We start from the raw sequence: 14227 nt of genomic DNA, 5'->3' as shown, positions 1-14227 counted from the left end.
ATTGTTTTTCTGTAATGCCCCAACTTCCTGCACTCATTGTGGTCATGTGACATTTTCCACTTTGTAGGTTCCCTATCCCGATGACATCACGTCTACATCTGAGATGTGGCAAGGCTTGTAAGTTTCTGCCCTGTAGACACAACATCATCAATGACCTTGCCTCTGAGGATGGTTTTCTGCTCATTCTCCTGAACTCTGCTCTGTAGACATGATGTCATAAATGATGTTCTGCCCTAGGGTTTTTGCAGTAGGGCTTCAAGCAGGCTTGGATCTGTGATGTTCAAGCTGGGAGGAGAAGGAGAGCCAAGGACATAATGCTACACGCATGCTCTGTGAGTCTTGTGTCAAAATGTAAACACAGGCTGGGGGTCAAAGATCACAGTAACTATGGAGGAGCCAAAATGCACTAAGAACTTCATCATCTGACTTATATATTGTAGTAAGGTTCAATGCTGGTATTATTATAATTTTTTTGTGTAACCGGAAAACCCTTCTAAAGCCACGTTCACTCAGTCAATGTTGGGTCAGTGTTTGATCAGTAATTTCCATCTTCCAGTGATTATTAGCCAAAAACCAGGAGTGGAACCTACACAGAGCTAAGGTACAATGGGAAGATTTTCACCGCTTCTGTGGTTCTTACCTGCACCTAGTTTTGGTTTACAATCACTGATGGAAGTCACTGACCACTTACTGTGTAAGGCTACTTTCACACTTGCGTTTGATCGGATCCGTTCTGAACGGATCCGATCATATTAATGCAGACGGAGGCTCCGTTCAGTACGAATCCGTCTGCATTAATAACTTAGAAAAATTTCTAAGTGCGAAAGTAGCCTGAGCGGATCCGTTCAGACTTTCAATGTAAAGTCAATGGGGGACGGATCCGCTTGAAGATTGAGCCATATGGTGACCTCTTCAAGCAGATCCGTTCCCATTGACTTACATTGTAAGTCTGGACGGATCCGCACGCCTCCACACGGCCAGGCAGACAGCTGAACGCTGCAAGAAGCGTTCAGCTGTCCGCCTGGCCTGTGCGGAGGCGAGCGGAGCGGAGGCTGAACGCCGCCAGACTGATGCAGTCTGAGCGGATCCGCATCCATTCAGACTGCATCAGGGCTGGACGGAAGCGTTCTGCTCCGCTCGTGAGCTCCTTCAAACGGAGCTCACGAGCGGACAGCAGAACGCTAGTGTGAAAGTAGCCTAAAAGAGGCCTAAATGCCAACTTTTTATGTCCTGGAATTTTTTTTTTATATAAGGTGGCTTTTTCTTTTCAAATTTTTTATTTTTTTCAGGCATTTTAACATCTGCTCTTTGGGTCAGAACGCCATTAAGAAATACGCTAGTGGGCAAACACATTGCTTGCAAAAAATAGCCTAAAAACACCACAAAAATGCAACAAAAGCAAACACATGCAGTTATACTGGTATTTTATTTTTAAGTGGTAAAACAATGCAAGACAAAATGTGTGTAGGGACCCAAGAAGTGCCCATATACCATCAATAACTGTAGGATGAAGGCTCCTTGGCCAACAGCTGTCTCTCCTAACTCTCCCTTATGCCTCATTCACACGTCAGTGTTTTGGTCAGTGATTTCCATCAGTGATTTTGAGCCAAAACCGGAAGCCGCTCTAAACAGAGAACAGGTGCAGATCTTTCCCTTAGGCTGGGTTCACACCTGAGCGTTTTACAGCGCGTTCCTACGCGCTGTAAAACGCTCAACAAGGAGAAACCAATGATTCCCTATGGGAATGGTTCACACTTGGGCGTTTTACAGCGCGTACGATCGCGCTGTAAAACGCCCGATGCTCAAAAAAGTACATGAGCGACTTTTGGGGCGTTTGTGGCCATAGGACACTGTAGTGAATCACACAAACGCGCGTCAAACGCGCGTTTACTATTACAAAAACGCGCATAAAAATGCGCGACAAAAACGCGCGTTTGCGCGACGCTCAAGTGTGAACCCAGCCTTATACCTTATGTCTGTGTAGTTCCAGTCCTGGTTTCGGCTCACAATCACTGACCAGTGTCAATGAAGCTTTATACATATACGACCCGTTTGGCTGAGTATGTATGTGTTTTGAGGGGAGTGAGGAGAAAGCTGCTGCCAAACACCTCTGGTGGTGGCCTCTCTCTTGCGGAAATAAAAGGATTGGGCTTTGAAATTAAATGCGCCAAATCCTTCTCTCCCCCGAACATCATCTGTTGGATGACAGTTGGGAGCTCCCTGCACACATTAGAAAGTTTCCCAATTGCACTGAAAATGGCAGGTTCGGACGACAAAAGGCTAAACAGTATAGGATGGCATAATCACTTGTGGCTTTATCTGTTAGACATGTCAGTTTATCAAAACAGAGATTATAAGATTAGCACAGTAAGATAAGACATGCCTAATAAAAAGAGATATGTCATTTTTAGCTAACCAATTATATCCAACATACCTGTTGCACATTGAACCTTCTGATAATTAGATGTCTTTATCAGAATGAGACTGTCTCCATTTGAAGGAAAAACAATACGACCTTTAGTTTTATCAGGTATAAATGTAGTGCAGCAAGATATTCTACAAGGACAGTGAACTTTGAAGTTTGATAAAACTGTCTAGAGTTCATGGTTTGCAAAGATTTGAGGGGATCAAAAGTATTGTTACTAAAGAGGTAAGATTAAACCGAGTGAAATCATCTTTACTGGATTATTCTTTTAATTCAGCTTTTAAGGTGCTGGCACACGTTCAGGCATTTCATGCAGGTTTTTTTCAGCCAAAGTCAGGGGTGGATCATAAAAGAAGAGAAAGTTATAAAGGGATTTTCTGGATATAATGATATTTAAGCACGTGCTTGCAGCCTGCCTGCTGGAACAGAAGATTCACACTTGCCTGCTTCATGGCGGTCTAGTCCCCCATCTTCCGGTCCACTCACTCTACATCCGGTGGTGCATGGGCCACAAACAGGACTTCACTGAAGCCAGTAATCGGCTGGAGCCATGCATGTGACCATGCCCCTGCACCAGGGGATGTAAACAGTGCAAGGACTGGAAGATGGAGACAGTGGAGGACAGGCGCGACATGGAGCAGGTATGTATGCATCTTCTGTTTCAGCAGGCAGCCTGCACTTGCTTTAAAATCATTATAAACGGGAAACCCTGTTAAGGATCGATACTACTTCTGCCCCTTGAATCCACTCCTGGTATTGGCTTCAAAAATTGAAACCTACAAGTCAATAATAGATGAAAACCCCAGCAATCCAATGCAGATGGCAAACACTTTCAATCAATGGGCCATTCCTTTCTGTGTGCTCTCAAAGCATGTGGGGGCGGCTTCTAAGAATAACAGGGGTGCATGCATGCTGACTAGGGAGGAGCATTCCCGCTCTTCCCACTCTACAGCATGCACTTGTGTAATGGCAACGCATGCGCTGTACTCCAGCGCCCCTAGTGCCATATAATATGATGCATTTTGATGTGCTTTGAGAGTGGGAAAAGCAGAAATGTTTTCATAAGGATGCAGACTCCTGGATGTTTGACAGGTATGTGGACTTATGTTTTCAGTAGGAAGCAGTATCAAATGGGGTGGGAGCCTTTTTAAACTTGGCTCTGGCAGCAGATCTTCTAGACCAGACTATCTTGGGTCCGTGGCTGTATTGCGGCCCGCATATGGTGGGTCCGCAATACATGGGCACCGGCCGGGCATCACGCATGCGGACCCATTCACTTTAATGGGACCGCAATCATGGAACGGCCACACAATGGCTGTGTGAATAAGCCTTTATGAAGAGAGACTTGCAGGCTTGCCTGTTCTATGCAACTATTTGTCAGATTTTATACATTGGAATGGCTCTCGATTCATTGTGTTTGCCATCTGCATTGTAATTTTCGCTATTGATTAAGGCCTCATGCACACGACCGTTGTTTGGGTCCGCATCCGAGCCGCCATTTCGGCGGCTCGGATGCGGACCTATTAACTTCAATGGGGCCGCAAAAGATGCGGACAGCACTCCGTGGCTCCGTTCCGCGGCCCCGCTAGAAAAAATATAACATGTCCTATTCTTATCCGCGCTTTGCGGACAAGAATAGGCATTTATATTGCCGGCGCCCGTTCCGCAAATTGCGGAAGGCAACATGGGCGGCTTCTGTGTTTTGCGGATCCGTGGTTTGCGGGTCGCAAAAAACTGCACAGTCGTGTGCATGAGGCCTTAAGGTTATATTTTAATAGGGTGCTCTGTGCAATAATAGTTACCGTACTTCAAAATATGCACAAAAAAACATGAAATGTGTGGCAGCACCCTTCGGTTTAGTTACAATTAATGTTGCTGCTGTGATAAAATTGTACACGTGTGGGTGGAATTCATCAAGCCCTGCACTCTGGCTTTGGAAATTCACAACATAGGGCTTTTGTGGGCTTATTAGCTCAAACTGTGGGTAGGAAGGTGGATGTGGTTAGCTATGTTAATTTCACTTCAGAGTTATCAGTTGACTTTGCATAAAAGGTTATAAACTCACAGCAGTAGGGTGATGCTGTAAATTCTAAACAAAAGTTAGGTTTAAAGATGCATCACAAATGATGTGCAACATTTGATAAATCTGGTGCAAAGTACGACAACACACAAGAAAACGGACTTCAGATATTCCCCTCATAATAAAATACCCCCAGTGACTTCACTGGTTATTCGGATGCAGAATTGTTGTTACGGAAACTTTAGAGGTTTTTTAACCAGTGTTCATACTTGCTATTACCCAAGGTCTAGGACTTACACTGCTATGTACAGTACAATCCTCATACTAGAGGGCTGCTTTAAAAGGTTTATTTCAGGATTATGTGTTGTAAACAGCTTATCCTCATCGATATCTGATTGGAAGACGTCCTACACTCCTGCTGATCAGCTGCTTTAATGTAGCTCCAGTGCCAGAAGTTGGCGCAGGAAATATAGGACTCTGTCCATTGTGTAGTGGATGGAGCTGGTTGCTTCTACTGACTCCAGTGGGAGCAGCCGTGCAGTAACCGCTCCATCCACTACACAACAGATAGAGCTGTGTTGGAGCTACACTAAAATATCTGATTCATGAGGGGTGGGTTGTCAGGATTCCCACGAATTAGATGCTGAGGATAGACTATCGATAACAAAATCCTGGAATGCCCCTTTAACTGTCCCTGCAGAACTGACATTGAGGAAACACAATGGTATGACCAACGGTAGCCACCCAGCGGATACTTCTACCTGTGGCCAGCTTGTTATAAGTCCATGTTTTCATATAGTTCGGGCAACATGAAAACTTCTGGCAGGAGATGCCATCATCATTGGAGGTACAATTTGTTTGCGGGTAATATTATTTTAAAAACAAATAGACACAAAGTCAGTTCATAAAATATTCAGTTCTTTATTTACATGGTCAGAAAATAGTAGAAATGAAATAAACAGGACTGGCTACAAGTAGACTGCACTAACGACATTAATAAGCGTATGTGCGAGTGAACAGATCTGTTCCCTAAAATGCACCCTGCAGTTCAAAAACAAAAAGTAACAGGAATAAGTGACTGTGCAAATAAATTCAGGAGTAATGTCTAGAACAAAGTGACACGACATAAAAGTGACCATCATTATACCAAGTTATTAAATAAATCACCATCTGACACTATGTACATACGGGAAGATTTCAGAAAACTAGTGCATAAGAAAAGTGAAACTACAACCAGTCAGAATTCTGAAATCTCCTTCATTTTACATGCCCGCTAATCTTTATAAATCCTCCCTTTGTGTTCTCATAAATGTGCATTTACTGTATAGTTCATTATTAAACAAGTAAAGAGAAGGGAATGTATTATTATGTTTGACACAAAACAAGAACTTCTCTACATTCAGCAAAATCCATAATTGGGAACATTGCCCTGCTCCTCCCAGAGCCTATACACCTTCAATAGCTGTCAGGCGATCTCTCCCAACTGCACCATACACATAAAGGCTTGGCTAAGTGTCTATATGTTTTTAAAGGGGGGGGGGGGGGTCAAGGGAGGAGAGTGCAGCGATCGGACACCTATGACAGCAGCTTATCTCCCTGGAGGACAAAAGGATCAGGAGACTGTCGACAGGCACCACAGAAACTGGCAGGCTCAGCTGACAATAGTATAATGTGTATGACCGTCTTAACGGGTTTTTCTGGAATTACTATGGTTTTTAACAGATGTGCTCATGTAGTTGCTTATCTCCCCATTACTTTTTTCAATTTGGACTCTCTGTCTTGATCCATTTTTAACCATGGAAACATATCATTCTGGTTTAGTTACATCCTGTATGTAGCACTTTGTGTTGCTGCATCCAACCAAACCCATGATGCACTTCTCCTTTCTCTGCCCCACCTCCAGCCCCGCCCCTCACAACACCCAGCTAGATTATAACTCCTCCCACCCAGCTACTTTCACACACTCTCCTATCACTGCCGCTCTTGCTGTTGACATGCCCATGGACATAACATCACTGGAAATAAGAAAGAGCAACATGGCCATGGTCATGTGACCACTGTCCAGAACAGAAGATAGGAGGAGTAAAAGTAAAAGAAACACATTACAAAATGACAGCTATCTTCATTTTGTTTCATGAACTTCTTGCATTTACAATGGAGAAATGATTCCGGATTATCCATTCTTATGACTCTATATTGTACCGTTCTTTCAGTATTCCTACTAAGTTCATTAGAAATCTGCATCTGGCAGCACTGACCGTGTTAGACTGTGCAGAGACACACCCCAAGTGGTAACTCCCAGTTGTACCTTTATTCATACTAGTAGGAATAATAGAGGCACAACATGGAGTCATCAGAATAAATGATCTTGAATTATTATGTTATAGAGACTACAATTTTTTACTAAAAACAGATATGTCAGGAGTGGTGACAGGTCCACTTTAATACAGCAGTTTATAACAAAGGCCGCCAATCTGTTGCTTTTCACCTGATACAAAACTACAACATCCATCATGTTGTGGACAACAGATTTCTGGGGCAGAATTACTAATCCCATAGATGGTCTCAATTTAAGGTACCCATACACATTAGTCTACAGTTGGATGATTTCAACCAAAACAAATGTTTGTCAGGTGAAATTTAACAATGAACAATTTAACCGACCAATGATAGAACATTGTGGTCTGGAAAGACGTCGGCCGTGTTTAATATTTTCATCTGACAGGCGGATGGAAGATTTTTTTTATAAAAACAAAAAGATCATTTGTGAAATAATCTTTCTTTGAAAGAACATTCCCAGTAAGGTCGTCCATCACCTGGTTTCATTGAACATGTACGGCCAGTCTCAACAACTTTAATGGCCAATATGGTCCAAAATGTGACGGCCATGTCATGTTAGTTCAACTGCCGTTCAACCATCAACCAACTTCTATCTAATCTGTATGGGCAGCTTCAGGCAGGCTGTCTAGACATGCATCAGATTAATCACAGTTGCTCAGGCTGGATAATAAATGGCGTGCAGGGATAGACACGTTTGTCTAAGGGTCCATTCACACATCCGTATGTGTTTTTTGGATCCGCAAAACACGGACACCGCAAAATGTGCGATCCACATTTTGCGGATCTGGATGCGGATGTGGACAGCACATTCCGGCCCAATTGAAAATGAATGGGTCCGCACCTGTTCTGCAAAATTGCGGAACGGATGCGGACCCATTTTGCGGACGTGTGAATGGACGCTAACTCAACAACTGCTATTAGCATACTTTCAGACAGAATGTTTTACCAGAATTGTGGCTGATTTTTAGCTCTAGGGTGCCTTCACATGTTAGGCTATTTTCACACTGTCATTTTGGATTCAGTTTCTGAGATCCATTCAGGGCTCTCACAAGCGGTTCAAAACGGATCCGTTTTGCCCTAATGCATTCTGAATGGATAAGGATCCGCTCAGAATGCATCAGTTTGCCTCCGTTCCGCTCTGGAGGCGGAAACCAAAACACTGCTTGGAGCGTTTTGGTGTCCGCATGACGATGCGGAGGCAAACATCCTGACACACAATGTAAGTCAATGGGGATGGATCCGTTTTCACTGACACAATGCAAAAGTATCCGCCCCCCATTCACTTTCAATGGTGTCCAAGACGGATCCGTTTGGCCAATGTTAAAGATAATACAAACGGATCCATTTGGAACGGATGCAGATGGTTGTATTATCGGTGCGGATCCGTAGTTGCAGATCCGTGACGGATCCGCACCAAATGCGAGTGTTAAAGTAGCCTTAAGGATTTTGTTGCAGAGATTTCTACAAGTGAAAACCTTTTCAACTCACCTGAATGTGGCTGCCTCATTTAAATGGATGGAACTGATTTGCAGTAAAATCCGCAGCATGTGAAGGCACCCTGAATGTTAGGCCAATTCTCCAGCGAAGCCATCCCTATTTCAAGGTAGGTGCATCCCTAGGCAAGCTAGGTGCAGAGGATTTGTCAATAACTACATGTGTCAGATGCGCAGACATTAGTAAATGTGGGACAATATTTTTAAATATTTATATTTTTCTGTAATTCCTAAAACATGAATCAGTTAACTTGACTAAAATAACAACCATAAAATTGACCACATTGTGCAATTTTTGGGGATATTGTGCAAATTCAGCTTGATATTTTTATTAAAAAATCCAATTTTTAAGGAATAACCGATGTTTAAGTGCCATTACCCTGTCCAGCACCTCTAGCATGCTTTATAGGTTCAAAGGGTCACTGAGTTTTTATACATTTTCTTAGTATGTCATAATGGGGTCAGAGTGCTGAGACCGCCACAATCACTAAAATGAGGAGAGGGAAGCGCTTGCATATCGCGCCCTCTCTCCTCGCTGCAGGAGAAGAAGCAAGACGCACTTAATAGAAAGTCTATGGACTTGTCTCGATTCTATCTCTATGACATATCAAAAGTTTTATGAAAAGTCAGTGACCCTTTTAAAGCCCTGGTAACACAGGATCAATAAAAAGGGATAATTGTAAACCCGCTGTGTCCCGACCTTCTAACAGTGTGTGGCATGGGGAAAAAAAAAAAAGAGTGAATGGAATGTACAGTACACATGTGGAGAGAATATAGCTGCATATTTTATAAACTTCCTGTTAAGACTATAAAAAGTCTAGGATAATTATGGGAACATTAGAATTATACACCAATTTTTAGCGGATTATATTGAGTTGAACCCTTTGCTTCTGAGGCAATGTTTACACTTTTGGCATAAAAAATGCATAAAGATTCTCGTTTCAAGTTTCTAGACCAAAAAAAACCCTTGCCTAGAACACTAAAAGGCAGTATAGGGAGAGTTGACCGTGATAGGCTGTGATCTTTTTCCTTCTGTCACTTGCACCCCTCCGCTACACCCACACACAGAACCAGAAAGGAAAACTTTTCATCCTGCTTTCATCCAAGTGGACATACACATCTAATCTTTATGGCCAGCGTTAATGGGAATTTCTGGGAATTATACTGCCTTTCCTAGTGCTCCATAGCCTGTATTGCATATTGAAAAATTACCTGCTGCTCCTGGGTTATGGACATGGTCACATGTGACACTGCAGCCAGTGACTGGCTTCAGTGGTAACTTGTCGGCAACAGTGCATGTGAATATCCAGCCCACAGGATAGGGACGTTGAGGAGTAGGTAAGTATGAATCTTTCAATAGGGAATGCAGGCTACGGGGCATTAGGAAAAACAGCATAATTAACAGAAAACCCCTTTAAGCATCACATATAATATACAGACGTGGACAAAATTGTTGGTACCCTTTGGTCAATGAAAGAAAAAGTCACAATGGTCACAGAAATAACTTTAATCTGACAAAAGTAATAATAAATTAAAATTCTATAAATGTTAACCAATGAAAGTCAGACATTGTTTTTCAACCATGCTTCAACAGAATTATGTAAAAAAATAAACTCATGAAACAGGCATGGACAAAAATGATGGTACCCCTAGAAAACACAGAACATAATGTGACCAAAGGGACATGTTAATTCAAGGTGTGTCCACTAATTAGCATCACAGGTGTCTACAACCTTGTAATCAGCCATTGGGCCTATATATATGGCTCCAGGTAATCACTGTGTTGTTTGGTGATATGGTGTGTACCACACTCGACATGGACCAGAGGAAGCAAAGGAAAGAGCTGTCTCAAGAGATCAGAAAGAAAATTATAGACAAGCATGTTAAAGGTAAAGGCTATAAGACCATCTCCAAGCAACTAGATGTTCCTGTGAGTACAGTTGCACATATTATTCATAAGTTTAAGATCCATGGGACTGTAGCCAACCTCCCTGGACGTGGCCGCAGGAGGAAAATTGATGACAAATCTAAGAGACGGATAATCCGAATGGTAACAAAAGAGCCTAGAAAGACTTCTAAAGAGATTCAAGGTGAACTTCATGCTCAAGGAACATCAGTGTCAGATCGCACCATCCGTCGTTGTTTGAGCCAAAGTGGACTACATGGGAGACGACCAAGGAGGACACCATTGTTGAAAACGAATCATAAAAAAGCAAGACTGGAATATGCCAAACTACATGTTGACAAGCCACAAAGCTTCTGGGAGAATGTCCTGTGGACAGATGAGACAAAAATCGAAGTTTTTGCCAAGGCACATCAGCTGTATGTTCACAGACGAAAAAATGAAGCATATCAAGAAAAGAACACTGTCCCTACTGTGAAACATGGAGGAGGCTCTGTTATGTTCTGGGGCTGCTTTGCTGCGTCTGGCACAGGGTGTCTTGAATCTGTGCAGGGTACAATGAAATCTCAAGACTATCAAGGAATTCTAGAGAGAAATGTACTAGCCAGTGTCAGAAAGCTTGGTCTCAGTCGCAGGTCATGGGTCTTGCAACAGGACAATGACCCAAAACACACCGCTAAAAACACCCAAGAATGGCTAAGAGGAAAAAATTGGACTATTCTAAAGTGGCCTTCTATGAGCCCTGACCTCAATCCTATTGAGCATCTTTGGAAGGAGCTGAAACATGCAGTCTGGAAAAGGCACCCTTCAAACCGGACACAACTGGAGCAGTTTGCTCATGAGGAGTGGGCCAAAATACCTGCTGAGAGGTGCAGATGTCTCATTGACAGTTACAGGAAGCGTTTGATTGCAGTGATTGCCTCAAAAGGTTGCGCAACAAAATATTAAGTTAGGGGTACCATCATTTTTGTCCATGCCTGTTTCATGAGTTTATTTTTTTACATAATTCTGTTGAAGCATGGTTGAAAAACAATGTCTGACTTTCATTGGTTAACATTTATAGAATTTTAATTTATTATTACTTTTGTCAGATTAAAGTTATTTCTGTGACCATTGTGACTTTTTCTTTCATTGACCAAAGGGTACCAACAATTTTGTCCACGTCTGTATATCTTTGGCAGTGAAAGAGCTTACAGCACATGGTTTATTGGTGCCCTGCAGCACACAAGTAATGGCTGTGTATAGCTAAAGTAGATTCCTCACACCAAAACAAACATAATAGATACACAGCACATGATCAGTCTAAATAAATAGTTTATTAATTACATATTAGGTAACATTTAAAAACCAGTAGCAGCGGCATACATATACAAAAGAAAAAACTGACGAACCACAATGGATATGTCATATACCAAAGAAAAGACCCATTGATGAATAGTACTAATATGTAGTGCCCATCCTCTCCATTAAAAGGGATTGAAAAGATACCTAAAATTGCATAGTGCAACCTTTTCATACAAGTAAACCAAATTACATTTGGAAGGAAGAAGTCACATTCCTACAAAGTGCCTAGTGCAATATATCACATACAGAATTCATCAAGAAGTACATAATAAAACAAGTAATACCGACCAGTGTGGCTCTGACCCCGACGCGCGTTTCGCATATCGCTTCCTCAGGGGATCCTGGGGATGCAATTTTAGGTATCTTTTCAATCCCCTTTAATGGTGAGGATGGGCACTACATTTTAGTACTAGTAATCAATGGGTCTTTTCTTTGGTATATGACATATCCATTGTGGTTCCTTAGTTTTTTCTTTTGTATATGTATGCCGCTGCTACTGTTTTTTAAATGTTACATGATATGTAATTAATAAAATATTTAGACTGATCATGTGCTGTGTATCTATTATGTTTGTTTTGGTGTGAGCACTATATACAAACCAGATTCCAAAAAACTTGGGACACTAAACAAATTGTGAATAAAAACTGAATGCAATGATGTGGAGATGGCAAATGTCAATATTTTATTTGTAATAGAACGTAGATGACAGATCAAACGTTTAATCAGAGTAAATGTATCATTTTAAAGGAAAAATACGTTGATTCAAATTTGTGTCAACAAATCCCCAAAAAGTTGGGATAAGTAGCAATAAGAGGCTGGAAAAAGTAATTTTGAGCATAACGAAGAACTGGAAGACCAATTAACACTAATTAGGTCAATTGGCAACATGATTGGGTATAAAAAGAGCTTCTCAGAGTGGCAGTGTCTCTCAGAAGCCAAGATGGGTAGAGGAAAACCAATTCCCACAATGTTGCGCAGAAAGATAGTGGAACAATATCAGAAAGGTGTTACCCAGCGAAAAATTGCAAAGACTTTGCATCTATCATCATCAACTGTGCATAACATCACCTGAAGATTCAGAGAATCTGGAACAATCTCTGTGCGTAAGGGTCAAGGCCATAAAACCATACTGGATGCCCGTGATCTCCGGGCCCTTAAACGACACTGCACCACAAACAGGAATGCTACTGTAAAGGAAATCACAGAATGGGCTCAGGAATACTTCCAGAAACCATTGTCAGTGAACACAATCCACCGTGCCATCCGTCGTTGCCAGCTGAAACTCTACAGTGCAAAGAAGAAGCCATTTCTAAGCAAGATCCACAAGCTCGGGCGTTTTCACTGGGCCAGGGATCATTTAAAATAGAGTGTGGCAAAATGGAAGACTGTTCTGTGATCAGACGAGTCACGATTCGAAGTTCTTTTTGGAAATCTGGGACGCCATGTCATCCGAACCAAAGAGGACAAGGACAACCCAAGTTGTTATCAACGCTCAGTTCAGAAGCCTGCATCTCTGATGGTATGGGGTTGCATGAGTGCATTTGGCATGGGCAGCTTGCATGTCTGGAAAGGCACCATCAATGCAGAAAAATATATTCAGGTTCTAGAACAACATATGCTCCCATCCAGACGTCATCTTTTTCAGGGAAGACCCTGCATTTTTCAACAAGATAATGCCAGACCACATTCTGCATCAATCACAACATCATGGCTGCGTAGGAGAAGGATCCGGGTACTGAAATGGCCAGTCTGCAGTCCAGATCTTTCACCTATACAGAACATTTGGCGCATCATAAAGAGGAAGGTGCAACAAAGAAGGCCCAAGACGATTGAACAGTTAGAGGCCTGTATTAGACAAGAATGGGAGAGCATTCCTATTTCTAAACTGAGAAACTGGTCTCCTCGGTCCCCAGACGTCTGTTGAGTGTTGTAAGAAGAAGGGGAGATGCCACACAGTGGTGAAAATGGCCTTGTCCCAACTTTTTGGGGATTTGTTGACACCATGAAATTCTGATTCAACGTATTTTTCCCTTAAGGCCTCATGCACACGACCGTTGTGTGCATCCGTGGCCATTGTGCCGTTTTCCGTTTTTTTTCGCGGACCCATTGACTTTCAATGGGTCCGTGGAAAAATCGGAAAATGCACCGTTTTGCAGCCGAGGCCGTGATCCGTGTATCCTGTCCGTCAAAAAAATATGACCTGTCCTATTTTTTTGACGGACAACGGTTCACGGACCCATTCAAGTCAATGGGTCCGTGAAAGAACACGGATGCACACAAGATTGGCATCCGTGTCCGTGATCCGTGGCCGTAGGTTGCTTTCATACAGACGGATCCGAAGATCCGTCTGCATAAAAGCTTTTTCAGATCTAAGTTTTCACTTCGTGAAAACTCATATCCGACAGTATATTCTAACACAGAAGCGTTCCCATGGTGATGGGGACGCTTCTAGTTAGAATACACTACAAACTTTGTACAAGACTGCCCCCTGCTGCCTGGCAGCGGCACCTAAAGGGGTTAATTGTACTATCATATTCCCCTGTAAGAGATCAGGGCTGCCAGGCAGCAGGGGGCAGACCCCCCCCCTCCCCAGTTTGAATATCGTTGGTGGCACAGTGTGCGCCCACCATCGGGCCCCCCCTCCCTCCCTCTAATGTTAGAAATCGTTGGTGGCACAGTGTGCGCCCACCATCGGCCCCCCT

The sequence above is a fragment of the Bufo gargarizans genome, chromosome 1 (assembly GCF_014858855.1).
Source record: "Bufo gargarizans isolate SCDJY-AF-19 chromosome 1, ASM1485885v1, whole genome shotgun sequence".
Taxonomy (NCBI): domain Eukaryota; kingdom Metazoa; phylum Chordata; class Amphibia; order Anura; family Bufonidae; genus Bufo; species Bufo gargarizans.
Note: the sequence above shows the minus strand (reverse complement) of the source record.